Source organism: Somniosus microcephalus, chromosome 7 (assembly GCF_052327205.1).
Source record: "Somniosus microcephalus isolate GS21.2 chromosome 7, FLI_Smic_1.0, whole genome shotgun sequence".
Taxonomy (NCBI): domain Eukaryota; kingdom Metazoa; phylum Chordata; class Chondrichthyes; order Squaliformes; family Somniosidae; genus Somniosus; species Somniosus microcephalus.
The window spans coordinates 275,211,771-275,238,252 of record NC_140993.1 but is presented as its reverse complement, the minus strand read 5'-3'; the positions used below and the strand labels follow the sequence as shown (position 1 = coordinate 275,238,252).

Here is a 26,482-nt window from a genome sequence, read left to right as displayed (position 1 = left end):
AAGCATCCCTACAAAGCCCAAGCCACTCATCGCCATTGTGAGGTGTACTGTTATGTCTCACCGTTCACGGCGACTCACTAAACCACTTCCAAAGGTGCACCCAAATCTGCCAAGAACGCAAACTGTTGAAAATATAGATCTCAATGTTTTACAACACATTAACAGAAACTTCACATGAACATTGGCTAAAACACACAAGTGCTTACCCTTGTGTGTTGTTAGTTGGTACGATTGGACTAGGGTGAGTGTGAGGGGTGACTAGTCAGATGGGGAAGTGATAATGTAGATAGAGAGGGATGGGTGGAGGTGCAAGGTAAGTTGGTGTGAGTAAGGATGTGCAGGAGTAGGGTAGGGAAGGCAGAGTGATGGGGATGTGAGGTCGATGATCAGCCATGATGAGGTTGAGTGTGGCTTTGCAGTAACGTTTCATGATCTACTGAGATCAGTGAAAGGTTTGCACCACTGCAGCCAGGTCCTCCTGACGACATCCCTGCTTGTATCCTCCTGTGTAATGTGCAACCAGGCTGTGTTGGTCTCCTGGGGAGGTCTCTTCTGCCCATGGGAAGGGAAGTGGACCTCCCTGCGTGCTGTGACTCCCTCCATATGCCTATGGAGGGAGTCATGGGAGAGCCTGGGTGCAGGTGTGCATCTCTGTGCAGTGCTGGTCAGTGTTTGCAGCACCTCAATGCTGTAGAACGCTGACCGCAGAACTGTCAAAATCAATTTGCGCATGGTCCCTTTAAGGAAACATAAGAACATTAGAAATAGGTGCAGGAGTAGGCCATACGGCCCCGTGAGCCTGCTCCGCCATTCAATAAAATCATGGCTGATCATCGACCTCAACTCCACTTTCCCGCCCGATCCCCATATCCCTTGATTCCCCGAGAGTCCAAAAATCTATGACCTCAGCCTTGAATATACTCAAAGACTCAACATTCACAGCCCTCTGGGGCAGAGAATTCCAAAGATTCACAACCCTCTGAGCAAAGAAATTCCTCCTCATCTCAGTCTTAAATGGCCGACCCCTTATCCTGACCTGGACTTGGGTATACAGGACATAATTTCAAAGATTGCAGATGACACAAAACTTGGAATTGTAGTAAACAGTGAGGAGGATAGTAGCAGACTTCAGGAGGACATAGACAGACTGGTGAAATGGGCAGACACAGGGCAGATGAAATATAACGCAGTGAAGTATGAAGTAATACATTTTGGTGGGAAGAATGAGGAGAGGCAGTATAAACTAAATGGTACAATTTTAAAGTGGCCGCAGGAATAGAAAGACCTACGGGTGTATGTACACAAATCTTTGAAGGTGGCAGGGCAAGTTGCTAAGGCTGTTAAAAAAGCATACAGGGTCCTTGACTTTATAAATAGATGTAAGAAATCACACAACACCAGGTTATAGTCCAACAGCTTTATTTGAAATCACAAGCTTTCGGAGCGCTGCTCCTTCGTCAGGTGAAGTGGAGAGATGCATAAAGACACAGTTTATATAGTCAGAGAATAATGTCATGTTTACAGGTAATCTTTCTAACTGCCATTTATCACACCTCGGCAGAGAGATAATCACAGCAATCAAAGGTGTAAATGGTATCCAAACAGGTCAGTCAGGAAAACATTACATCAAAGAACAATGAGGTGGGGTCACAAGGGGTCACATGTTGCAGATGCTGGGGTCTGTGTGAAAAACAAAAAAACAGACAAAAAACATTTTTTTTGCTGGAAATCACAGCCGGTCCGGCCGCATCTGTGTAGAGAGAACAAGCCAATGTCGACTCGAGTCTGGATGACCCTGCGTCAGGTGGGGTTGCATGTAGCGTGACATGAACCCAAGATCTCGGTTGAGGCCGTCCTCATGGGTGCGGAACTTGGCTATCAGTTTCTGCTCGACGATTTTGCGTTGTCGTGTGTCTCGAAGGCCGCCTTGGAGAATGCTTACCCGAAGATCGGAGGCTGAATGTCCTTGACTGCTGAAGTGTTCCCCGACTGGGAGGGAACACTCCTGCCTGGTGATTGTTACGCGGTGTCCGTTCATCCGTTGTCGCAGTGTCTGCATGGTCTCGCCGATGTACCATGCTCCGGGGCATCCTTTCCTGCAACGTATGAGGTAGACAACGTTGGCTGAGTCACATGAGTATGTACCATGTACCTGGTGGGTGGTGTCCTCACGTGTGATGATGGTATCTGTGTTGATGATCTGGCATGTCTTGCAGAGGTTGCTGTGGCAGGGTTGTGTGGTGTCGTGGTCGCTGTTCTCCTGAAAGCTGGGTATTTTGCTGCGAACGATGGTCTGTTTGAGGTTAGGCGGCTGTTTGAAAGCGAGTAGTGGAGGCGTGGGGATGGCCTTAGCGAGGTGTTCGTCGTCATCAATGACATGTTGAAGGCTGCGAAGAACATGGCGTAGTTTCTCCGCTCCGGTGAAGTACTGGATGACGAAGGGTACTCTGTTGGTTGTGTCCCGTGTTTGTCTTCTGAGGAGGTCTATGCGATTTTTCGCTGTGGCATAGAATATAAAGGCAAAGACACAGAAGGCATCAAGGGGTATGGGGAGAGCGCGGGAATATGGCATTGAGATAGAGGATCAGCCATGATCATATTGAATGGCGGAGCAGGCTCGAAGGGCCGAATGGCCTACTCCTGCTCCTATTTTTCTATGTTTCTAAGGAAGTTATGTTCAACTTTTATAAATCACTGGTTAGGCCTCAGCTGGAGTATTGTGGCCAATTCTGGGCACCACACTTTAGGAAGGATGTCAAGGACTTGGAGAGGGTGCAGAGGAGATTTACTAAAATGGTACCAGGGATGAGGGACTTCAATTATGTGGAGCGATCAGAGAAGTGGGATTGTTCTTCTTAGAGCAGAAAAGGTTAAGGGAAGATTTAATAGAAGCATTCAAAATCATGAAGGGGTTTGATAGGCGGCTGGGTCAGTAACCAGAGGACACAGATTTAAAATAATTGGCAAAAGAACCAGAGGGGAGATGAGAATTTTTTTTACCCAGCATGTTATGATGATCTGGAATAACTTTCAACGAGTCGGCACAGGCATGATGGACCAAATGGCTTCCTTCTGTGCTGTAAGATTCTATGATATGTTCCTCAACTCAGCTTTGAGCCTCCTAATTGACCCTTCTCTGATATGTGCTTGAATCTATATACTTCATTTAATACAAAAACAGGCTTCTCTCCAGCTCATGTCTGTTTTAGATTTCTTGAAGGCCATGTAGCTAATTCACGAATATAAAAGTGCTTGGAAGATATCTTGCACATTGACAAACACAAAAGCCACAAATCTGGGCTGTCGGTTTTTAAGTTTTCTTATTTGTATACTTATTAGTAAGAACGAATACTTTGGCCAATGGTGTAATCACTTGTTTTCAGACGAGTTCAAGGTTGGAGGTGTACTTCCCTCTGCCCACCTCACCCACCCCTCTTGGCCAGCTTGCCCTCCTTGGGAAATGAAAGGGTGTGAGTGAAGTACCCGAGACTTCATCTTGCCATTTGGTAACATTGAGAGCAAGGTTTATCTTGTAATGGTGGTTATGTCTTTTGCATAATGATGTGTCTGTATGTATTTCAGATTTTTTGTTTTTGTGGCTGTTCAATTTTTAATGAGAAATACAAGTGATGTGAAGATGTATGGCGCTACAATTAATTCAATGTTCCAACAGTTACATTTCATGGGCAGATTTGCAACAAAAAACCCACCGTGGATATTAGTAGCTAAAAATAGCTTTTTTCTGCCTAAGCAATTTGAATGTACTGTAATTTAATGGCTTTGCTAATTTAGTGCATGAGCATGTCACATTTTTGGTTGCTTAGGAAACCAGTAAAGCTACAGTCTATTAATTGGTTGAAATATGTGAACACTTTAATTGTGTAGTCAAATTGATTAAAATGGATAATTTGATAATTTCTCCAATCAAAAATGGAAGGAAGTGGTATGAGCAGTGCTTTAATATCCACCCATATCTATCTATATACTGTAATCTAAAAAAGGACTTGCCTAATTACTCTTCCTCATGTAACTGATACTCTTCAGTTGGCACATTGCTGATTGGCTCAAACTAAAATAGTAGCACTCAGACTTAAGGAAGGCATAGGAATCAGAAGTAAAGAAATTAGGTAGAAAACTATCAATGAGAAATAACTAGGAACAACCAACCAATCCCGAATGACCAGCCAGGAGAACCCATGAATAAAAAAGAAGACAAACGAGTCAAATTACTCAACTTTTTTTTGAAAACATTTTTATGCAGCATTTTGTTTTTGCCCTCAACTCCACAAGTTCGGGCTATAAAAGTAATGGCATCAATTATATATTTCACAATTCTGATTAAATGTACTAATGAAGTTTTCTTGTGTGTCAGGTAGCTTCGTTCATGTTTTTACATGAAGGCCTCGGCCTCTCTCAAAAGTGTGGGCTTGATGTTGACCCAGAGCTATCATTCTTTGAGCTTCAGGGAGACGGCCCAGTCTACGCATGAGCAGAATTCTCCCCACGTATCAGTAGCATTCTCTCAGGCTGTTTCACAACTGGAAGCTGTATCTCTGCATGGTGTAAAATGCCCCCCCGCCCCCCAGAAAACTTGGGAAACTAAGCTACACAGTGCATTTTTCCATTAAAGTTTTATAGCCATAAACTTGTTTTAATTTTTAAATTCAGAGAAGTGACATAAGATAATGATGGCTAGCCAGAGAGAAACAGACACACAAAAGGTAAAATAATTTAATAAATAAACAATAATTAATTAAATTTAATATAAAAGTTCTAATTAATAGTAATGCCAACCCCACCGTCTCATAAATTATGAGACAAACTTGTAAAAATCCTGAGATTTGGTAAGAAACCAGGAGTTGCTATTTTTTCTCAAACATAAACCAATATAGATTGACAGTTGGTTTATAAACCTAATTAGTGGCTTTATTTAGTCTCTAACTGGTCACCGCTCTTTACAAAAACTGTATCACTGCATCTGAAAATACTTTACAAAAATCCTACCTGTTATCACCACATTCTATGTTTGGGTACCCCTCTTGAGTTTTGGGTGGGTGATTTTACAGTATCAGGTAAGCACAAAATTATTGTATTCTAAACAGAAATTAAGACTTTGTACTGCCGGGTGTTTCAAAGGCTCAGTGAGGCATGTGACAGTGGGTCTGACGGTGGCTGATATTTGACCTCAGGCCGCTGTAGGCTCGATACACAGGCCTGTCCCTGGAGTGACAGCCACAGTGCTGCTCCGCAGCTCACTGTCTGCCCTATAGGCTGTTTACCATTCCCATCACAGCACCAACAGCTGCCTGTGTCGTCTTCATTGAACAAAGTACAGGGGTAATACTATGTTAGATGCTCACTGACCTGTTGCACATGCTTAGTATTTCCTGAGCGCTTCAGACCACGTGCTCCGAAGCTGCATAATAAGTTTGAAAAAGCTGCCAAGGAGTTCCTGAGACAGCCCAATGTGGTGAACACCCAATCTACAGAACAAATGGGAAACTGTTCAACCTCCGTCGCCTCCAGTCCAGATCCAAGGTTGTCCCATCCTCATCCAATTACAGTATGCAGACGACGCTTGCGTCTGCGCACACTCTGCGGTCGAACTCCAAACCATCGTCAATGCCTTAACTGAAGCATTCGAGAGCGTGGGCCTTACACTAAACATCCGTAAGACAAAGGTCCTCTATCAACCTGTCCCTGCCACACAGTACTGCTCCCCGATTATCAAAATCCATGACAAGGCCTTGGACAACGTGGACCACTTTCCATACCGCGAAAGCCTACTGTCAACAAGGGCAGACGTCGATGACAAAGTCCAACACCTTTGGTTGCCTGAGAAAGAGAGTGTTTGAAGACCAGGACCTCAAACCCGGCACCAAGCTCATGGTCTACAGAGCAGTAGTGATACCAGCCCACCTGTATGCTTCAGAGACATGGACCATGTACAGCAGGCACCTCAAAGCACTGGAGAGGTGCCACCAATGCTGCCCCCGCAAGATCCTGCAAATCCATTGGCAGGATAGGCGCACCAACGTCAGTGTTCTTGCTCAGGCCAACATCCCCAGCATTAAAGCTTTGACCACGCTCGATCAGCTCCGATAGACGGGTCACATTGTCCGCATGCCCGATATGAGACTCCCAAAGCAAGCGCTCTACTCAGAGCACCAACACAGCAAGAGTGCCCCAGGTGGGCAGAGGAAACGCTTCAAGGGACACCCTCAAAGCCTCCTTGAAAAAGTGCAACATCCCCACCGACACCTGGGAATCCCTGGCCTAAGACTGCACAAAGTGGAGGAGAAGCATCCGGGAAGGCAGCGAACACCTCAAGTTTCTTCGCCGGGAGCAAGCGGAAGCCAAGCACAAACAGTGGTAGGAGCGCACGTCAACCCAAGCACCCCACCCACCCGCCCCTTCAACCACCGTCTGCCCCACCTGTGACAGAGACTGTAGGTCCCGCATTGGACTCATCAGTCACCTGCGAACTCATTTTTAGTGTGGAAGCAAGTCATCCTCGGTTCCGAGGGACTGCCCAAGAAGATGATAATTATAGTTATGTATTTCTACCATTTTTGATTCACATTCCTGATGTGGCTCCTTTCCCACTCTCATCATCTCACTTCTGATAATGCTTTCAACCCTTGAAGCACACTCTACGCTCTGTCATTTGCATGATTTGAATTGAAGTGCTTTGGGAAACCAGCTCACCATTCTAAAGACAGCTGAATATCACCGTTCTGGTATTTTTTTTAAATTCATTTTTGGGATCTGGGCGTCAATGGCAAGGCCAGCATTTATTGCCCATCCCTAGTTGCCCTTGAGAAGGTGGTGGTGAGCCGCCGCCTTGAACCGCTGCAATCGATGTGGTGAAGGTACTCCCACAGTGCTGTTAGGGAGGGAGTTCCAGGATTTTGACCCAGCGATGATGAAGGATCGGTGATATACTTCGAAGTCAGGATGGTGTGTGACTTGGAGGGGAACTTGGAGGTGGTGGTGTTCCCATGCGCCTGCTGCCCTTGTCCTTCTAGGTGGAAGAGGTCGCAGGTTTGGGAGGTGTTGCTGAAGGAGCCTTGGCGAGTTGTTGCAGTGCATCTTGTAGATGGTACACACTGCAGACACGGTGCGCCGGTGGTGGCGTTTTTGCCGAATTTGTTGACAATTCTGCACCCACTGAATGCCCTGCTACGAACGGGAGTAGCATGGAAATGGAGCAATGATTGTAAGCGGGCCTTTCAGAAGAGTAAGGACCTAATCACTTCAAGGGAAGTATTGGCTCACTACAACCCAGCACTGCCGATCAGACTGGCGTGTGATGCGTCTCCCTACGGCATTGGGGCGGTACTGTCACATAAATTCCTTGATTGTTTAGAGAGGCCGATAGCTTTTGCGTCACACTCGTCAACTTCTGCCGAGCGTAACTACGCCCAGATTGACAGAGAGGCCCTCAGCCTAGTGTGGGGGGTGAAGAAGTTCAATCACTACCTGCACGGTCAAAAATTTACTCTACTAACCGATCATCAACCTCTTGTCTCCATTTTCAACCCTCAGAAGGGCGTACCGATAATGATAGCACAACGGCTGCAGAGGTGGTCCCTTTTCCTAGGGGCACACCAATATGACATTGAGTACAAAGGAACTAAACAGCATGGGAATGCTGATGGATTGTCACGCCTACCGTTGCCGACGGTGGAAGAAGAAGACCTTGCAGTGGATCCAATGGAGTTATTCCACTCGACCATAGTCGAATGTCTCCCTGTGACGAATGCAAACATAGAAAAGGAAACACGGAATGACCCGACACTATCACGGGTCTATGATTTAACGGTGAAGGGATGGCCAGCACATGGCAAACCACTGCTGCCAGCATTCTCGCCGAGAAGAGAACAGCTGTCAGTGTGCAGAGGAACCTTGATGTGTGGATCCAGAGTAGTAATTCCACCTAAGTTGACGGATAGAGTGCTCAATGAGCTTCATGAGGGTCATCTGGGTGGGGTAAAAATGAAGAACTTAGCCAGAGCATTTGTGTGGTGGCCGGGAATCGATAGAGAAATCGAAGAGATGACCAAGAGCTGTGCAGGATGCCAGAAGGTCCAAAAAGCCCCACCACAAGCTCCTCTGCATCCATGGGAGTGGCCCTCATCTCCATGGCAAAGGGTGCACATTGATTTTGCTGGTCCCTTCATGGACTCGATGTTTTTAATTGCAGTGGATGCACATTCAAAGTGGCCAGAGGTAATAAAAATGTCCTCAACCACCACGGAAAAAACTATCACAATTTTACGAACCATATTCGCCAGGAATGGGCTGCCTGAACAGATTTGCTCTGACAATGGACCACAGTTTGTGTCTGAAGAGTTCCGGAGGTTCTTAAAGAACAATGGTGTTGAGCATTACACATCTGCCCCATATCATCCAGCCACTAATGGATTGGCCGAGAGGTTTGTCCAAACATTCAAGAAGGCTATCAAGGCAATGTGTAATGAAGATATACCCCTACAACCAAGGTGGACAACTTCTTGTTTGCCTACCGGAATGCGACACATGCGGTTACCAACCAAACTCCAGCCATGATGTTCTTCAATCGAAGACTACGATGCCGCTTGGATTTGGTTAAGCCAAACGTCCGAAGAGATGTGGAGAACAGGCAGTTTCAGAATATGAATGAAAGGCCGACCAGGAGTTTTAAGATAGGTCAACCAGTTTTGGCCCGGGACTACCGCACTGAGAAATGGCAGCCAGGAACGATTTGTACACGGCAAGGACCTCTCATGTATACCGTGGACGTTGGAGAGAGCATTCTAAGACGCCATGCTGACCAGATTCTAGAGTCACTGGAAAACGTCAACTCCACACCACGATCTGATACACCTGGTAATGAAATCGACGTACCAATTGCAGCTACCGCAGAACCGGTAATATTGGAAGCAGATGAACCAAACAACGACATTGATCCCGACTCAACATTGCCAGAAGAACCTGATACCCCAAAGAGGCGTTATCCAGACAGAATCAGGAAGCCTCCTCAAAGACTGAACTTACAATTGCTTAAACTTAACCAATGTATCTAGCAACCGTAATTGTGATTGTAATTAGTTATCATTTAGTTGTTAAATGAATGTTATGTACTGTTTATCTAAAAGGGGAGGAATTGTTGTGTATGTACCTTTAAGAGAATAACTGGTCTCAGACTGCAGTACCAGCAGTGACCACCTCTGTATAAAAGGCACTAGTGAGCCTCTGTTGTTTTCAGTTTCACTATTGACTTCCATCAGTGAAGACTTGTTTTGTTCAACTCCTGCTGTCCGTGTCTCAATCATTCACGGACATAATAGATAGCACTATCGGGGCCAACTCAGCCCTGGGCATCCCACCCTGGGCCCTCACACAGGGCCCTCTAGAGACTGCTTGGGATGGGCCCCATGTTAATACTTGTGCATCATTTCAATTATCATATTCAGCAACTCTCCAGAGCGTAGAATCAGCTGAGAATCTCAGGGTGCCAAATGAGACGGCTTAGCATGAATTAAGGTGATGTGAAAGGAGCTTTAGAACAAGGAATTCTCGAGGTCCAGACATCTGATAGAGGCGAGCTGCTCTCTACAAACCCCTGAGGACAATAGTGAAGAGAGCTGTTATCAAAGGTTCCAATTCGTTCTAATGCATGCGTTTCCGGGGAGCATTCCAATCTCCGTGGCCAATGCTGAACGGCGCTGCTGCGTACTGGCCAATTGGAGTACTGCCGTGCTGTTGAACTCCTGCCCAGGGTCATTGCCTCATTCCCTGAGGGAAAAAAACCGCGAGATTTCGCTGAGAGAGCGCGAGTTGGGTTACAGTTTCATTTAAAAACTGCGTGTTGCATGATTAATTGGCGAGAGTTGGCATTACTGAATTAATCACAGTTGTATTAGTTATATATCTAGGTCTGAAATGTAAGGATTTTTTTGAGCAAAAAAGGTTCTGCTCCCTTACTTGTCAGTACCTATTAACTCCCAATTCCCACTGTCCCTCCCTGCCCGTTGCTTAGCTCCTAACTCGAGTGTCAGCTGTGTTTTGTCCACCTCCAGCCAGTGCTTCCAACCCTCACTCTACTGGCCCTAAAATACTCAACCAGCAGACACACTCTCTTATTTGATCTCTGTGTAAACCCAATGCTTACTCGAATGGATTTGGATTTTGTAGTTTTAAAGGGACATACATCCACACTTCTGCAGCAGATTACAAAACGGTTTTGTACATGTTTTCATGTTCTTGACTGTATAACATGACCCCTCCTCTGACTACACATGACCAGCACCAGGGAGGTTTGCTAGTTTTAAATAAGTTTTCAATAATACATATATGTATTTTATAAAATTATTATCGATTTTGATTGCACAGTCCTTGCAGGAGAGCATACTGCATTAGATTTGTTGGCCTGGCTACATGCATGGGGAGTGATGTCCATTTAAGGATTGAAGCAGATTGTTTAGTTTTAGTCCCTGGGGTTTAGTTGGCTGCTGGGAACAATCACCCTGCATAACCTGACGCATTGATTGGGGTCACTGTGTCCACCTGGCTACAGATGGATTAATAGTTACTGTTACTCCCTTTCTTATATTGGTCTGCTCTAATCCTGAGAGGCTGATGTTGCGGGAGAAAGGGGTCGGAAGGGGCTTCAGTTGAATTAATTTCTAGGATGTGGGCCAGATTAACTAGGATTTTAGCTTGTCTGAGCAATAGCACTCTTGCCTCTGTGTCAGAAGGTCATGGGTTCAAGCCCCACACCAGGACTTAACCGCATAATCTAGCCTGACACTTCAATGCAGTTCTGAGGGAATGCTGCTGTAATGAAATCTGTTTGTCTTGGTCCTGTATTCGTTTTGCACTCATGTATATTACCCTCCCCCACTGTGTATAGTTTCACTTCCTCTTTCCCGACTAACCTGGGATGTTCCAGGTCTTGGCTCTTGGCTCCGCCCCTGACTTCTCTTACATAAAGATCCCAGGATCTGTATGACTCATTCCTGTGAACCAGTCGGCGTGTTGAGATGTTAGCTCTGATCTTAGTGATTAAAAGCCAACTTGTTTAAGTCTATAACTTCTAGTTTTGTGGTTATTGAAGGCCCATCAGCTGCATTGCTGGAGGTGCCATCCTTTGGATGAGATGTTGAGCTGTGGTTCCGTTTGCCCTCTTAGGTGTATGAAGAGCAAAGGAATTCCAGTGTCTTGGCCAACATTTAACCCTCAATTAATGCTGTCAAAAACAGATTAACTGGTCTCATTGCTGTTTGTGGTAACTTCCTGTGCGAAAATTGGCTGCTGTGTTTGCCTACAAAATAATAGTGACTACACTTCAAAAGTAATTCATTAACTGTGAAGTGCCTTGGGACATTCTGAGGATGTTAATCATAATCATAATCAACTTTATTGTCATTGTTAGTGCACAAGTGCAGTACAACGAAATGTAGGCTTGCGGCTCCCGAGAGTGTACATTTAGATTAAGACATTTAAACATTCAACATTCATTTGGCTTGTAATACATTAACATAAACATAACCATAATAAACTGCATTGGCAGATGTGCAGGCTTTAGAGTTTATTTGTGGAGTTCAGTAGTATGACAGCCCTGGGAAAGAAGCTGTTCTGGGTGGAGGCGAAACATTATTTGTTCTGATTGGCATATCTCCCAGAGCTGTTTCAATAACAAGTGTGTTGTAGGGAGAGTTGTGCTCCATTATAGTGGGAACTGTATCCTCTTGCAGCTAGCAATGGTAGTTATGTAATCATTTATTTTTGATGAGTATGCCATAGTTTTAAGGACAATCTTACAATTTTTTTGCCAAAGCTTAAAACAAAATTAATGCAAACCAAGTTGGTTCATTCAGATAAAATGATAGAATGCTACTATGCTGCGTATTGGTGGGTAAGATTTGGTTCGGTCTGACATTCCACATGCCGTTCTCAGTTGGGAAGCTAGAGTACATTTCCGGCAAGATGGGTGAGAAGAATTGAAGGACAAATCAACTTGGGGCTCTAATTTATTTTGCACTTTCAATTAGTTAATCTCATTGTAGTATTGACAAAAACTACAGTATAGTTTCTAAAGTCTCTGTGGTGTAGTGGGGACTGTTTATAAACCAGGGCCCTTAAATATATAATTTAACTGTAAGGTAACTTCAATTCTGCGGTTTATATTTTCTAGGGTCTCTGTGGTGTAGCGGGGACTTCTGCCATACAAGCACCCTAGAGTATATCTTTAATTGGTGGTATTGAATTAATTTAAATTAATTAAAGGGTAAGTCATGTCAGGACAGCCCAGCCCCGTGTTATGCTCCATCTGCGCTATGTGGGAATTCAGGGACACTGCCAGTGTCCCTGACGACCATGTGTGCTGGAAATGTATCCAGCTGCAGCTTCTAGCAGACCGCATTGAGGTGCTGGAGCTGTGGATGGATGAGTTTTGGAGCATTCGCGATGCTGAGAGGGTCGTGGATAACACGTTTAGTGAGTTGGTCACACCGCAGGTAAGGGCTGCACAGGCAGAAGGGAAATGGGTGACCATCAGGCGGAGCAGTAGAAGCAGGCAGGTAGTGCAGGGGACCCCTGTGGCCATCCCCCTCTCAAACAGGTATACCGATTTGGATACTGTTGAGGGGGATGACTTACCAGGGGAAGGCAGCAGCAGCCAACTTCCTGGCACCGGGGGTGCTTCTACTGCTCAGGAAGGGAGGAAAAAGAGTGGGAGAGCAATAGTGGTAGGGGATTCTATCGTAAGGGGAACAGATAGGTGTTTCTGTGGCCATAGACGTGACTCCAGGATGGTTTGTTGCCTCCCTGGTGCCAGGGTCAAAGATGTCACTGAACGGCTGCAGGGCATTCTGAAGGGGGAGGGTGAACAGTCAGAGGTCGTGGTTCACATTGGGACCAACGACATGGGTAGGAAGAGGGATGAGGTCCTGCAGCAAGAATTTAGGGAGCTAGTGTGGTAAACCACTGTTTGTATTCCACTGTGTACATGCCTGGACATGCCTCGGCTGACTCCTCCCACAAGTCCTAGTATAAAGGTGACTGCTCCCCAGCCCTTTGTATTTCTGGACCGGTCGACCACTCGAGGCAGACCTTCATTCTTTTGTTAATAAAAGCCTTTAGTTACTCTCTTAACTCTCAGTCTTTTATGAGTAATTGATAGCGCATCAATTTTATTAACAAAATTTTTATAATGGAGAAGATCCTCACACCAGCATGCCTGGACTTAGATCATCGGGAGGCGGACTCATCCACCAAGTTTACTCACTGGCTTAAGTGTTTCGAAAAATTCCTGACCGCCTCCGCAGCAATCAAATCGGACGAGGACAAACTGGATGTCCTGACCTCCAAAGTGAACCACCGAGTGTACTCGGTCATCCAAGACGCGACCTCGTACGCGGACGCTATCAAGCTCCTCAAGGACCAGTACACGCGCCCAGTGAACGAAGTGTACGCCAGGCACCTTCTGGGGAGTCGTAAACAACAACCTGGGGAATCGACCGTGGAATACCTTCAGGCACTGTCTGTGCTTGGCCGGGCCTGTGGTTGTAAGGATGTAAAGGCCGCCGTGTACACAGAGGAACTTATCCGGGACGCTTTTGTAGCGGGCCACAGATCCAATTACACCCGACAGCGACTGTTGGAGCAGAGTGACCTCGACCTCAACAAGGCCTCTGAACTCGCACTATCATTGGATGCAGCCTACCGGGGCACGGATGCCTACTCCTCTGCACCGTGGACGCCGCGGGGAATGACAGCCTGGGACACGGTAGGACCGCCTCATAGCGCCGTGCCACCCCAGCCACACCCCAGCAACGGCCCAACTACCGCAGCAGTGTCCCAAGGCCAGACAGCAGTGCCCCAAGGCCAGAAATGCTACTTCTGTGGCCAGGCAAAACACCCCAGAGCGCGCTGCCCGGCGAAAAATGCGATCTGCTCGGGCTGCGGGAAGAAGGGACACTACGCTAACGTCTGCAGGGCCAAAACCACCCCAAACCCCAGCAGCGCCGCGTGTGGGCCATGCGGGCCGCCATCTTGGGCCTCCCCGGCCATGTGCGAACCACCGGTACAGCAGCCATTTTGGACGCCTCCAGCCACATGGGGATCATGGACGCCGCCATCTTGGACGACAGCCGGAACGCAGCAGGCCCCCAACACCGCCTCATCTGATACCCGCAGCGACACACCGACCCCTACACTGGCATCCGTTACACTGGACCAAGCGAGACCGCACCAGCTGGCCAGTTCCACAATGGACATTAAGGTTAATGGCCACGATACAATCTGCGTTTTTGACTCTGGGAGCACGGAGAGCTTCATCCACCCCGACACGGTGCGGCGTTGCTCTCTCCCAGTCCTGCCTGCGCACCAGCGGATTTCTATGGCCTCCGAGTCCCAGTCGGCGGACATCGGCGGCTACTGCGTAGTGACACTCGTAGTAGACGGGACCGTGTACGATCATTTTAAACTTCTGGTCCTGCCCGACCTCTGCGCTGCCGTCCTGCTGGGGTTAGATTTTCAGTGCCACCTTAAAAGTGTTACGATGGCGTACGGTGGACCCCTACCCCCACTCACAGTCCGCAGCCAGCAGCTTCCAAATTGCCCGCCGCGCACCAGGTGCAACCTCTCCACACTCAGAGTCACCCCCCCCCCCCCACTGTTTGCTAACCTCACCCCCGACTGTAAGCCCATCGCCACAAAGAGCAGGCGATACAGTGCCGGGGACAGGGTTTTCATTAAAACCGAAGTGGAGCGGCTCCTGAAGGAAGGGATTATTGAGGGCAGCACCAGCCCCTGGCGAGCCCAGGTTGTGGTCGTTAAGACCGGCGAGAAGCAGCGCCTGGTCATCGACTACAGCCAGACAATAAATCGCTACACCCTGCTGGACGCCTACCCACTCCCCCGCATAGCTGATATGGTCAACCAGATCACGCAGTACCGCGTCTTCTCGACCATTGACCTGAAATCAGCGTACCACCAGCTCCCTATCCGCCCTGAGGACCGCCAGTATACTGCCTTTGAGGCAAACGGCCGCCTCTACCACTTCCTTAGGGTTCCCTTTGGCGTCACCAACGGGGTCTCCGTCTTCCAAAGGGAGATGGACCGGATGGTAGATCAAAATGCGTTGCAGGCCACTTTCCCATACCTGGACAATGTGACCATCTGCGGCCGTGACTTGCAGGACCATGACTCAAACCTCGAAAAATTCTTCCGCACCGCCCAACTCCTGAACCTGACATATAACAAGGAGAAGTGCATATTCCGCACAAACCGCCTCGCCATCCTTGGCTGTGTTGTGGAACACGGAGTCATCGGCCCCAACCCCGACCGGATGCGTCCCCTTATGGAACTCCCACTGCCTCAAGGCCCTGAAGAGGTGCCTAGGGTTTTTCTCCTATTATGCCCAGTGGGTCCCCTACTATGCGGACAAGGCCCATCCGCTGATCAAGTCCACCTCTTTTCCCTTGACGGCAGAGGCCCGCTTAGCCTTCCACCGTATCAAGGAAGACATTGCCAAAGCCACCATGCACGCAGTGGACGAATCCATCCCCTTCCAGGTGGAAAGCGACGCGTCCGACTTTGCCCTGGCCGCTACCCTCAATCAGGCGGGGAGACCCGTGGCCTTCTTTTCACGAACCCTCCAAGGCCCGGAGACCAGACACTCCGCTGTTGAGAAGGAGGCCCAGGCGATTGTGGAGGCTGTGCGTCATTGGAGGCACTACCTGGCCGGAAAACGATTTACCCTCCTCACTGACCAACGTTCAGTTGCTTTCATGTTTAACAACAAGCAGAGGGGCAAAATCAAAAATGACAAGATCTTGAGGTGGAGAATCGAACTTTCCACCTACAATTACGAGATCTTGTACCGGCCCGGGAAGCTCAATGAACCCCCGGATGCGCTATCGCGTGGCACCTGCGCCAGCGCGCAGATCGATAGACTGCGGGCCCTCCACAATGACCTCTGCCACCCGGGGGTCACCAGGTTCTTCCACTTCATCAATGCCCGCAACCTGCCTTACTCTATTGAGGAGGTCAGGACCATGACCAGGAACTGCCAAGTCTGCGCTGAGTGCAAACCGCACTTTTATAGACCAGACAGGGCCCACCTGATAAAAGCCACTCGCCCCTTCGAGCGCCTGAGCGTTGATTTTAAAGGGCCTCTCCCCTCCTCCGACCGCAATGTGTACTTCCTCAATATTATTGATGAGTACTCCCGTTTCCCGTTCGCCATCCCCTGCCTGGACATGACCAGTGCCACGGTCATTAAATGTCTGAACGACCTCTTCACCCTGTTCGGTTTCCCCAGCTATATCCATAGTGACCGGGGCTCGTCGTTTATGAGCGACGAACTCCGTCAGTACCTGCTAACTAGGGGTATTGCCACAAGCAGGACCACCAGTTAAAACCCCCGGGGGAACGGACAGGTGGAAAGAGAAAATGCGACAGTTTGGAAGGCCGCCCTGCTAGCCTTAAAGTCTAGGGGCCTTCCAACCTCCCGCTGGCAGGATGTGCTCCCCGATGCGCTCCACTCTATTCGGTCACTGCTCTGCACTGCCACTAACGCCACCCCTCATGAGAAAATGTTTGTCTTCCCAAGGAAGTCCACATTGGGGACATCGCTACCGCCATGGCTGACGTCCCCAGGGCCGGTCCTACTGAGAAGGCACGTGAGGACCCATAAAACGGACCCCCTGGTCGAGAGGGTCGACCTCCTCCACGCCAACCCCCAGTATGCTTACATTGCATACCTGGACGGGCGGGAGGACACAGTCTCCATAAGAGACCTTGCACCCTCGGGGGCCGCAGTAACCCACTACTCACTACCACCTCCCCCCCCCCACGATCCGATATCCAGCCCCAGCAGACGGCAGGCCTGGGCCCCGCGACCCGCTCGACATCTACGAGGACGACACGCCTGTGCCACAGCCCATGCAGGACTCGATGCCGGAAGCTCCACTACCCCTGCCGTCGCCACGCCGATCACAGCGGCAGACAAGACCTCCGGAGAGACTCCAATACACTAACTTTTAATACACTTCACCCTGCCGGACTCAATTTTAAACAAGGGGTGAATGTGGTAAACCACTGTTTGTATTCCACTGTGTACATGCCTCGGCTGACTCCTCCCACAAGTCCTAGTATAAAGGTGACTGCTCCCCAGCCCTTTGTATTTCTGGACCGGTCGACCACTCGAGGCAGACCTTCATTCTTTTGTTAATAACAGCCTTTAGTTACTCTCTTAACTCTCAGTCTTTTATGAGTAATTGATAGCGCATCAGCTAGGTAGCAGATTAAAGAGCAGGACCTCAAAGGTTGTAATCTCTGGATTACTCCCGGTGCCACGTGCTAGTGAGTATAGGAATAGGAGGATAGAGCAGATGAATGCGTGGCTAAAGAGTTGGTGCAGGAGGGAGGGCTTTAGTTTCCTGGATCACTGGGTCTGCTTCTGGGGAAGGTAGGACTTGTACAAGTTGGACGGGTTGCACCTGAACCAGAACGGGACAAATATCCTTGCGGGGAGGTTTGCTAGCACTGTTGGGGGGGGGGGGGGTTTAAACTAACTTGGCAGGGGGATGGGATACAGAGTGGAGCTATAATAGGGGGTGATGTACAGCCAAATATAGAGGAAAAAACAAGTCAGCTTGGAAGGCACAGCAAATATATAATGGCACTAGGGAGTAGGGCAAGGCTGGATGGCATTTATTTTAATGCAAGGAGTCTTGTGAATAAGGTGGATGAACTGAAGGTGTTGATGAACACATGGGAGTATGATGTTGTTGCTATCACGGAGACATGGTTGAGGGAGGGGCAAGACTGGCAGCTTAATATTCCGGGGTATAGAATCTTCAGGCGAGACAGAAGGGGGGGTAAAAGAGGAGGGGGTGTCGCAATATTAATTAAGGAGTCAATTACTGCTGTAAGGAGGGATGATATATTAACAGGTTCCTCTAATGAGGCCATATGGGTAGAACTTAAAAACAAAAAGGGGGCAAGCACTTTGCTGGGAGTGTACTATAGGCCCCCAAACAGTCAGGGGGAGATAGAGGAACAGATATGTAGGCAAATCTCAGAAATGTGGTAATAATAGTGGGGGATTTCAACTTCCCCAATATTAACTGGGATAGTCATTTTGAAAGGCTTAGAGGGTGCAGAATTCTTAAAGTGCATCCAGGAGAGCTTTTTGAGCCAGCATGTAGAAAATCCTACAAGAGAGGGAGCGGTACTGGATCTAATTCTAGGGAATGTGGCCGGGCAAGTGGTAGAAGTGTTAGTAGGTGAGCACTTTGGTGACAGTGACCATAATTTGGTGAGATTTAAGGTAGTCATGGAAAAGGACAGAGATGGACCGGAAATAAAGGTTCTAAATTGGGGGAAGGCCGATTTTAATATGATAAGGCAGGATCTGGCCAAAGTGGACTGGGATCAGCTACTTGTAGGAAAATCCACATCGGAGCAATGGGAGTCTTTCAGAAAGGAAATTGAGAGAGTACAATGGCAACATGTTCCCGTAAAGGTCAAGGGTGGGACCAACAAGCCCAGGGAACCTTGGATGTCAAGGGATATACGAGAATGGATTAGGAAAAAAAGGAGGGCTTTTGGCAGATACAAAGGACTAAAGACAGAGGAAGCCCTAGAGGAGTATAAAAAGTGCAGGGGGATACTTAAAGAAATTAGGAGAGCGAGGAGGGGCCATGAAATAACACTGGCGAGCAAAATAAAGGAAAATCCTAAGGTGTTTTATAAGTATATTAAGGGCAAGAGGATAACTAGGGAAAGAGTAGGGCCCATTAGGGACCAAAGTGGCAATCTGTGTGTGGAGCCAGAAGATGTAGGTGGGGTTTTAAATGAATTTTTTGCATCTGTGTTCACTATGGAGAAGGATGATGTAGACATAGAAATCGGGCAGGGGGATTGTGATATACTTGAACATATCAGCATCAAGAGGGAGGAGGTACTAACGGTTTCAGCAGGCTTAAAAGTGGATAAATCCCCAAGCCTGGACGAGATGTATCCCAGGCTGCTGTGTGAGGCAAAGGAGGAGATTGCAGGTGTTAAGTATGTGTATTGTATTGAACAATTAACACAAAGACTTAAACGTATAACTCAAACAGGTCTTTACTGGTTGGAGGTAGGGACTATACGTAGGTCTTTACTTCATGCCCACAGGCGGGAACTGAGGGGAGATCAGTACCCACAGTACTATTTATACCCCTATGGCCAGGAGTGGTACTGCGTATCACTACGCCCTACAAGTAGTGCAGTCCTGTCCATAGGTTCAAAGTAGCACACATATTACATACACAACATTCCTCCCTTCCTAGCTTTACAGTCATCTCCCCATTTAACATAACGTAATAACATATATACATATATAACTTCAGGTTTACATAACAGAATAACATAGATACATAGATAACTTCATGTCAAAACAGATCACAGATTCAGTCTCTGCGGAAAACAGTTCACAGATTCAATCTCTGTGGTGTAGTCGGTTCACGTTGCTGGAGTGACTCATTCAATAGTCCTTCCATGGATTTAACAGTTTGAACTTCCGAACTGAATTGGCTCCGTTCGGAGGGACCACGTGTGTGATCTGGTAGAGGTAATAATGGTTCAGATGGGTCATCTTCTGTTTCGACTTTTCCTTTTCTGCTTCTTGGAGACTCTCTGGGCTCCACTGTCAGCTGCCAGCTGCATGCGCAGTTCCTCCTTCTCTTCCTCCTTTTTCCGTAGTAGAGCCACCTTCTCCCGATGTTCCGTAGACTTTCGGTGCTCCTCCATGATTTCTGTATGGTGGGAGTCGAAGTTACAAGTTGGGCAGGACAGGACATAGTAATATTCGGTGTCGTCCTGATCTAGGCCAGCGAGAGGGTCTTCTATTTCCTCCATACCCAGCTGGGCGTTAGCCAGCTTTTGTTCCAAGTCCAGACATCTTTCCTGAAGAGACTTCTTCATGCGTACCTCTTCATCCAGCTTTTTCTGGGCTTTCAGCAAGTCGTTTATTAATGACCTCATTTGAGATTTTACTACTTCAACTTCTTTTGGAGATTGATTGATCGGACTATTCAATCCCTCTACCGGAGCAGCTGTTTCAGCGGTCTGTTGTTCTACGTTGACGTGAGTCAGCGTACTTTTGGCATCCAAGGGCTGCTCTGTTGGAGTCATCTCAGTCTGTGTTGCCACCTCAGCTCTTCCAATAACCTTTGAGAGCTCCGAACCCCTTTCGTTTGAATATTGAAGTTCGTGTTCAAGTTTTTCCCATTTCAGAGTCCTGTCCTTCAGCATATGCAGGAGTTGGCTGACCGTTAACTCCTCTGACATCAGACGTTTTGTGTGCTCCTGCTCCATTTTCTCCATCAGCTGCTTCTGTTGTCTTTCCAGATTCTCCAACTCTATATCAAAGAACTCTTTCGTTGCATTTAACTCTTGCTCAAAACAGCGAAGCATTTGTTCTAATTGCTGTTGTAGTTTGAAATGGAGTTGAGTACGAGCCCGGTGTCCCTCAGAAATGGGCACATCAGTAGACTTGCCAGACTCAGAATCCACAGTTAAACTATGTTGTTGTTGCTCAGTGGAATTCTGTGCTGAAACTTTGTCTTTTGCACCTGAGTTGGGCTTACCATCATCCGTTCCAGAGTCTGGGCCGACTATCTTCACCGAGTTCTCACTCGTTATTGTTTGTAGGAAATGCCAGTCCATATTCATTTTCCTAATCCACTCCCGTCCTAGTAGTGGAGAACCTCCTTCAGATATCACATATAAGTCCATTATTTGACTGTCTTCGCCCTTGTGGACCACTGCAACCTCTATTTTCCCGATGGGGTACACTCTTTGCCCCGTGTATGTTTTCAATATAATCCCCGTATCCTGTAGGGGAATATGTTGGAATAACTTTCCGTAATCTTTCTTATTTATGACCGTCAATGCCGATCCAGTGTCTAATTCCAGTTTTACTTGGACTCCTTCTATCTGAAGAGTGACCCAAATTGTCTGGAGGTCTGCACCCTTACCAGCGTTGAGTACTCTTAAGCTAGCCAGTTCATTACAGCTTAAGCTAGCCAGTTCATTATTGCTAGCGTCTGAATCGGACTCCTGTTCGGTCACCTTGTGTACCTTTGCGTATTTTCCTTGCGGTGACTTCTTGTTGCTGGTCTTCTTCCCTGACCTGCATACTCTAGCTATATGTCCAAGCCTACCACAAGTTCTACATTCTTGGTTTTTAAACCAACACTGGTTCTGATCATGCGTTGTCTTTCCACAACGATAACATTTGCCAGAACTCACACCCAATTTGTGTGCACTGAGCTCCGGTGACCGTAGCTGCATTACTGCCGTGCCTCTCGCTGCGGCTTCGTGTGCTGCTGCCATAGTGACCGCCTTCTCAAGCGTCAGCTCATTCTCCTCGAGCAGTCGCTTTTGTGTATCCTGTTTAAATAAACCACACACAAATTTGTCTCGTAGTGCATCTGTCAGTCCCGTTCCAAACTGGCAATATTTCGCTAATTTACGCAATTCCAGCAAATATTCAGCATTGCTTTCATGCTGTAGCTGCCTTCTGTCGTAAAATTTAAATCGTTCCGCTAGCATCAGCGGCGTGGGGTTTAGATGATCTTTCAGGACAGTAACAATCTCATCGAACGTCTTATCCGCCGGTTCATCTGGTGATAACAGGTGTTTCAATTGCCCGTATGTCTTCGCACCCATTAAATTTAATAATGTTAGAGCTTTATCTTGGTCACGAATGTTATTGGCCTTACAATAATTTTTTACTCTTTCAACATATATGGCCCAATCTTCGAGGTCACTATCAAAGGTGCTAATATTCCCGTGTTTAGGCATTGTAGATTTGCAATTTCTCAGATTTTATTTTGTTTACTTGTTATCAAAGATGGCGGCTTCCCGCTCTTGCCGTCGTCCTCCGCCCACAAAATGGCGGTTTTCCCGCGCTTGGCGGTCTTCACCCGTCCCCCGACGCCGTCTCCCTTCAGCCCCCGAGTGCGGCCCTTATCTTCGCCGCGATCGATAGCCCGCGCTGTGCACCGCGGCTCTCGCACCTTGAGCTTCTGCAGCCGCCGCGCCTTTCAGTCCGAGTGCGGCCCTTATCTTTGGTCCCGATCGCTGGCCCGCGCTGCGCCTCGCACTTGAAGCGGCTCCCGGCCTCTGGCTCACCCGCTCGCGCGGCTCTTGCTCGCTCCCTCCCGGGCTCTGGCTTACCCGCTCGCGCGTTTCACCGCGGCTCTTATCAGGGATTGCGATCGCCCTTATCTTCTCCAACTTCCCCAGCCCTGTCTTTGCAGCCAACGCTGCATGGCTTACCCCACCACCTAGGTTGAACAAGGAAACTGCAGAAAGACTTCTGTCAGTCGCTGGAAGCTGTCAGGATTTCTGCTGCCCTTCAGTTTTGAGTGGGGTGTTGAGGATTGAAACCTCTCTTCAACGTCCTGTCTTTGGACGAAGCCGCCGTGGAATAACTGCCGCAGGGTTCGAACCGACTCGTCGCCAATGTTAAGTATGTGTATTGTATTGAACAATTAACACAAAGACTTAAACGTATAACTCAAACAGGTCTTTACTGGTTGGAGGTAGGGACTATACGTAGGTCTTTACTTCATGCCCACAGGCGGGAACTGAGGGGAGATCAGTACCCACAGTACTATTTATACCCCTATGGCCAGGAGTGGTACTGCGTATCACTACGCCCTACAAGTAGTGCAGTCCTGTCCATAGGTTCAAAGTAGCACACATATTACATACACAACAGCAGGGGCTCTGACACAAATTTTCAGAACCTCTCTGGCCACAGGGGATGTGCCAGAAGACTGTAAGGCTTTCGATAAAGTCCCGCATAGGAGACTGGTCAAGAAGGTAAGAGCCCATGGGATCCAGGGTGCCTTGGCACATTGGATCCAAAACTGGCTTAGTGGCAGAAGGTAGAGGGTGATGGTCGAAGGTTGTTTTTGTGACTGGAAGCCTGTGTCCAGTGGGGTATCGCAGGGATCGGTGCTGGGTCCCTTGCTGTTTGTGGTCTACATTAATGATTTGGATGTGAATGTAAAAGGTATGATCAGTAAGTTCGCAGATGACATGAAAATTGGTGGGATGGTAAATAGCGAGGCGGGTAGCCTCAGTCTGCAGGACGATATAGATGGGTTGGTGAGATGGGCGGAACAGTGGCAAATGGAATTTAACACTGAAAAGTGTGAGGTGATGCATTTTGGAGGGACTAACAAGGCAAGGGAATACACAATGAATGGTAAGACCCTAGGAAAGACAGAGGATGAGAGGGACCTTGGTGTGCATGTACATAGATCCCTGAAGGCAGCAGAACAGGTGGATAAGGTGGTTAAAAAGGCACATGGGATACTTGCCTTCATTAGCCGAGGCATAGAATATAAGAGCAGGGAGGTTATGATGGAGCTGTACAAAACGCTGGTTAGGCCACAGCTGGAATACTGTGTGCTGTTCTGGTCGCCACACTATAGGAAGGATGTGATTGCTTTGGAGATGGTGCAGAGGAGATTCACCAGGATGTTACCTGGGCTGGAGCGCTTCAGTTATGAAGAAAGACTGGACAGGCTGGGGTTGTTTTCCTTGGAGCAGAGAAGGCTGAGGGGGGACCTGATTGAGGTGTACAAAATTATGAGGGTCAATAACAAGGGGGCATAGATTCATGGTAAGGGGCAGGAGGTTTAGAGGGGATTTGAGGAAAAACCTTTTCACCCAGAGGGTGGTTGGAATCTGGAACTCACTGCCTGAAAGGGTGGTAGAGGCAGGAACCCTCACAACATTCAAGAAGCATTTGGATGAGCACTTGAAATGCCATAGCATACAAGGCTACAGACCAAATGCTGGAAAATGGGATTAGATTAGACAGGGCTTGATGGCCGGCTCGGACGCGATGGACCGAAGGGCCTCTTTCTATGCTGTATAACTCTATGACACTCTGACTGGACTGAAACATAGTTTTCATGTTTTTAGTCAGTGTGGTGTTTGGTGTGGGGAGAACAGAGTGTTTTTTTCCTGTTTCTTTCAAGAGTACTTTTCTCGTAAGGTGCCTGAGCAGTCGTGACAGACATTGCATGCATTGAGAGAGAGAGAGAGCAATGTCTCTTTCTCTAATGACTCTTGCTGTAGTGTATGTAACCGTTCTACCTTTAAGAGAACTATTGTATGTAACCGTCCACCTTTAAGAGAACTATTTTAGGTGTTGCACTACTTTATCTTGGCTGCTGTATACTGTAATACCGGTGGTGACCACACCGGTATATAAGTGCTGTGTAAGGATTTATTGGGCAGATTCGCCCTGACCTTCGAATAGTAAAGTCCTGTTAAAGTTACTCTTGTAGTCTGTGTATTAATTCACCATATAACCCACAGACTTTACACTTGCTGTATACATTGCACTCTCTTTTGAGTAAAAAGGCTGGAATTGATCTATTTTGAAGCGATGTGGCACAGTAGCTGTTTTAGGACTTGGGATTTGTGGGCTGGCGATTTAAGGACTTGGGGAACAGATGATGGAAATTTATGGGATTTGGGAGGGAAGAGGCTGATGATCAGATGACTTGGGTGGAGGCAACAGATGTCCATGAGATTCTGGAAGGAGGTGGATCTCAGTCAAGGACTAAATGATCTTGGGACTTGGGGAGAAGGAGCCAGATGATTTTGAAACTCGAGGAAGAGGAGGCAGATGATCAGAAGATTAGAGCTGTTCAGTGTTTAGTGTGTCAAGCCAGAGGTCCAGCTCGGCCCATTGCTCAAAGCATGTTATGCCTGTAGGAAGCTCTGATATAGTAATGGATCATTTTTCCATAAATTGTGAATTTTGTTAGTGTTTCTCATGGGCTGGTCATAACAATGATAATGTCTCCGTGTAATGGCCTTGCGTACCAGTAATGGCCAGTCTGTGTGATCAACAATAATTATTTATTGACCATCTTAAGTTTGATGGGACATTGTGGAAAATGAGATGTAACTGGATATATTGATAGGCCCTAAGCTCTGGAACTCCTTCCCTAAACCTCTCTATCTGTCTTTCCTCCTTTAAGATGCTCCTTAATACTACTTCTTTGATTAAGCTTTTGGTCATCTGCCCTAATATCTCCTTATGTGGCTCAGTGTCAAATTTTGTTTGATAATACCCCTGTGAAGCGTCTTGGGACGTTTTACTACATCAGAGGCGCTATATAAATGCAAGTTGTTTGCCGAAGAATCCCCAGCGGAGTAGGCCTAGTGGCTGCTTCGCTTCATGCTGTCTAATTTGGCAGACGGGTCCTCATTAGGCTCCCTAATTTACAGTGGGTCAGACGTCTATCAGGGATTCTTGGGGTGCAGGATGTTGAACCCCAAAATTTGCCCTCATTGAGCCCGCTTAACGGCAGTAAATTGGGCACAATGAGGTCCAATTCCTAACCCCCCCCCCCCCCCACCACACAATGAAAATGAAAAAAGATCGTTTAGTTTGTATAGCTGGAAAATTTCCCTTGTGCACAAGATCATCAAACTGTGTGTCATAAATCTCATCATCAGGAAACTACTTATGAAATAACACTGGACGGCCAGCTGGTGGCGCCGTCCAAGGAGTACAAATACTCTTGGTGTGGAGATGCCGGTGTTGGATTGGGGTGGACAAATGTAAGAAGTCACACAACACCAGGTTATAGTCCAACAGTTTTATTTGAAATCACAAGCTTTCGGAGCGCTGGCGTTGGCCCCAGCTTATCAGGGACATTTTGTAAAGACAAGGAGCTAGTGAAGTACAACTAGACCTCCATGTTCTGAAACAAGTTGATTAAAGCCTTGCTTTATGCTCAAACTAAGTGCGTAGTGAGTTTTATTACGTCACTGTGTATGAAGAGGAAGTTTTTGTTACATATATTGCATAAAGGAAATTTCCCTCCATAGTTCCGTTAACATTTGCTTCTGATATTTAGTTTGTTAACCGTCTGCCCATTCAGCATCTACCCAGAGCCACGTTGTTTCTCATCAAGAGGGGAGTCCCTGAGTGCTTGATTGCACCTTGAAAAATAGATGGAATGATAGATCCAATGATTCAACTGAGTAAGAAATAAAGAAAAGAAATATACAGAAAAAGGAGTAACACTGCAGTGATTCAATCTAGATTTAAAGATATCTCTGAGAATAAAATGTGATGAAATATATGCCTACATCAGCCCATGTGTTTTACCTGCTTGTATTGTGTGAACCGCCCCCTTTTGTTCCTATTGTGTGTATTGGCTACGCCCCTGTCTTTTGCCATATAAAGGTCTCAATAGCTGTATGAGTCATTCCTACCAGACGACCCCGATATGGGAAGACCTGTAATGCTGCAATGTTCTTAGTGATTAAAAGCCTTCAGTTGAATCCTTGTCTTTGAGTCATTGATGGCATATCAATTTTAATCACTAAAACACCAAGATGGATCGACTCCTGAAACCAGAGCGCTTGGATCTGGACCCCCATGCCTCAGACGCAG

At 47.3% G+C, this 26,482-nt stretch overlaps 1 protein-coding gene across 23 annotated transcripts in view; it reads left to right on the top strand.

Moving 5' to 3' along the window:
* LOC147115349 (cAMP-regulated phosphoprotein 21-like) overlaps positions 1–26,482 on the top strand; it is a 789,554-nt gene that overhangs the window by 408,331 nt on the left and 354,741 nt on the right. The window lies entirely within an intron of this gene.